Here is a 3,388-nt window from a genome sequence, read left to right on the forward strand (position 1 = left end):
GCCTAGAAATTAATAATAACATGTGCATAGACATTTTTCAGGGGCGGACTAGCCATCTGTATAATTTACCCGCAACGAGGCTCCCCCTTTGACAAATGACTCCCCTGACTCCACAAATATCCAAAAACAATAGGCCCTGCTTACCACTCCAACAGTATATAACAAATTACAGCCTAATAATAACAGCTTAACCTTCTCTATATCGCCTCGTTCACACAAATACAACTAGATTATATAAGCATTTAGTTCAAATGTGATTTAAAATGCTCTCAGGTTTTACACCTCTTATGAAATGTAGACTACATGTATTACGGAGTTTATGTCCAACAGACTCACAGATCGTTGGCTACTGAGAGATATACAAACACACCGCATAGTACGACACAAATCTCCGCTGTGGATTTTCAAAACAAAATACAGTAAAACTATGGTCGCAGGCCCAAGTTTAACTCTGAGGCCTGCATGGTCTGCCTACAAAACTCAAATAAACAACGTTTCTGCAGCCCCAACAACAGCCTCTGAACAGACTCCATGCTTCATTGGATGCATATATTAGATAATTATCTCTATCTCACTCCTAACCTCTAAATCTACTTTCAGCATGGATAAATGTTCATAAATACATCCATTGCTTGTTCTATATGCTTCTTGAAATCCAAAAAAACACATTGTTTTTCTAGAACAGATTACAAATCGCCTGAAAATGGCTCACAGAGGCTGTGTGCTCCTCCGTGGCGATGACAGCTTGCGTTAAAAATAAATAAACATATTTGTAAAGTGGGGGCTATTGAGGGCTATTGAGCTACCAGTAGCTTGCGATCGACGTGTTGGAGACCCCTGCTCTAATGGATCCGACTAGAATCACAAATATCGTTAGTTCCGCCTATTACGTCAGCCAAGAAATCGTTTAATCATAAACAATGTTTTTTTTTTTCATTTTCAGGGGGGCCACCGGGGGGTCCAAAGTCAGTGTTGGGGGGCACTGCCCCCCCCCCTAGAACCGCCCCTGCGAAGGAGCCTGGTGTGCAATTTCTAAATGTTGTAAGTGATGTTTTTACATTTCATATGAGACTCTGCTGCATGTTTGGGGGTGTTTATCTATGCATCGATCTGTGCATCTATCTATCTTTGCAAAGTGAAGTAAATGCCTCACAGGTTATATAAATGCTCTTTGCAACACAACGAGGAACAGAAAAGACAGAATCAGATCATATAGCATAAGTTATACGTATTTTAGTATCTCTTGACGGAACAATCCAAAGCTTTAGCGTATGTTTTTGTCCCAATCCATATAATCTCAGTTCCCTTTTTAGATAGAGAAAATAATGACCATTTTACGCACACTACTCTAACTTTGAATTGGCAGATGGGGAAGAGAAAAATATCATGTCGAAGAGGAAGCATGTTTTCAATTCAGTTTCACGCTGTGCAGCAAGTTTGTTCATGCACTAAAATGTAAATCCCAATGTGATTGTTAATGTGAATTTGACTGTTGCTCCATCATTGTCCTATTGTGTAATACTTCACTAAACGGCACCGTTTTCTTAACGGCACACTAAACAACCACATCACAGGCTTATCACTCCGTGGTCGCTTACTCTGAACATGTCGTGTGAGACCAAACATCAAAGAGATGTAAAAAGATTGAAGATTATTGTAAAGGTATCAGTAATTAATAACTTTGGTAAAGATGTCACTTTGGATCAACACATTTCTGTCACCACAATAAAAAATATTTGTGTTTTTCAAAAATCTTCTGAAAAGGACTTAAATTAGCAACGACGAAAACATCATGGATTATTTATTTGCAAAGCAACACTTGCTATTTGTATTCATGCAATTAGGAAAACTATTTTTTGTATATTTCTATACTTTTTCAAGTATAAATATTGATATCTAACAGAAGAGGTATCTTCATAAGGCTTTCTTTGGCATTTAACCTTCAACAAAATGGTATTATTGTCTTTGTATGTGCTCATAAACACATAATAAAACAAGTAAATCAGTACAAAACATACAAGATGATGCATTGATTCAGATGTGATTATTGAAATCCTCAAATAATAAATAAAGATATATAATGCAATAAAAGCTTCCTTAAGAGTGATGAATGCATAATCTGTCAAATAAGTTTTAACGTTACTTACCAAATTGTAATATTTGATATTGTCACCACAGCAGGAATGATCTCTATTGATACAGGGTTGCCAATAACACCGTGTATAGAGTGAGTGGAGGGGGAGGGGCCAGACAACCCACCAACCCTAACCACCAATACATTTAAGAACATGAAATAAGGGAAAACTCAAGCATGCCAGTGTTTTATGTTTTAATATTATATATATATATAATGTTGTCTTGTGTTCACCTCTGCATGTGTGTTCTGTGTTCACCTCTGCATGTGTGTTCTGTGTTCACCTCTGCATGTGTGTTCTGTGTTCACCTCTGCATGTGTGTTCTGTGTTCACCTCTGCATGTGTGTTCTGTGTTCACCTCTGCATGTGTGTTCAGTGCCGTGTGTCTGGCAAATAAAGTCAAGACCCCCTCAAAAGTTACGGTTTATTTCATTTTAAGGATGAGCACCAAGCAACATCTCCAGGTGCTCCTTTGAGAACCAGGGCAAAAAAGTTATGTGCACCCCTGGTTATAAACCTTTTTCTTACTCAATATCAAGCCACACTTCTTGTTTTTACTTCGGCTGTGAGTGTTTGTGTGTGCTCAGGATGAGTTTCGCTGTGTCTCGCTGTATCGCCGACCCGGAAATCTGTCCGCTCGTCGCAGCAGCGAGCAGCAACGGGCCTCGCAACGTCCCGACCAATCAGAGCACACTGGGCTCACAGGGAGGGGGGGGGGGGGGGGGGCAGGATCTCCAACAAGCCGTTTAGGACAGAGAGTGAATAAACATACTATACAGAGATTGCTGTGAGAAACCAATGTGAGTTGGAAAATTGCGCAATTTAAATATATTCTAGTAGACCTCAACAATGGAAATATGATCAGTAGAAATGACCATGACATGGGACCTTTAATAAACCAGACCTGTCTATTCCCAATACCAATGTTTTAAAGAAAGTCCAGACATGAAACAACAGCAGTGACACTAAAACAGAAACAAGAACAGATTCAGAAAGGGAGGTGAGTAAGTTGAGGAGCATGTTTATCCACTAAATGCAATACCAATGTAGTTACAACTGACCTTAAGTGATGCGACTAAAACAAACCCAATAAAATAAGAAATAAACATGAAACTAGACTTTAAAAGAAATCTTGAAGTAACAACTTTGCCATTAAACCATTTAAAAACACAGATTATTGTACTTTAATGCAGCTTTGACAGCTCGTCATATGGGGGTAGGTGCAGCTGTGAGTCAGTAGTATTTCTTTTCGC

At 38.9% G+C, this 3,388-nt stretch overlaps 1 protein-coding gene across 1 annotated transcript in view; it reads right to left on the bottom strand.

Annotated features, from left to right (window-relative positions):
• LOC117549553 (C-X-C chemokine receptor type 3-like) overlaps nt 1–2,183 on the bottom strand; it is a 19,724-nt gene extending 17,541 nt beyond the window's left edge. Inside the window, exon 1 of the mRNA XM_034221560.1 lies at nt 2,148–2,183. The gene's annotated coding sequence lies outside the window, so the exon portion shown is untranslated. The remainder of the gene's footprint in view (nt 1–2,147) is intronic.
• Nucleotides 2,184–3,388: the final 1,205 nt, after the last annotated feature.

This window comes from Gymnodraco acuticeps, unplaced genomic scaffold (genome assembly GCF_902827175.1).
Source record: "Gymnodraco acuticeps unplaced genomic scaffold, fGymAcu1.1, whole genome shotgun sequence".
NCBI classification, from domain to species: domain Eukaryota; kingdom Metazoa; phylum Chordata; class Actinopteri; order Perciformes; family Bathydraconidae; genus Gymnodraco; species Gymnodraco acuticeps.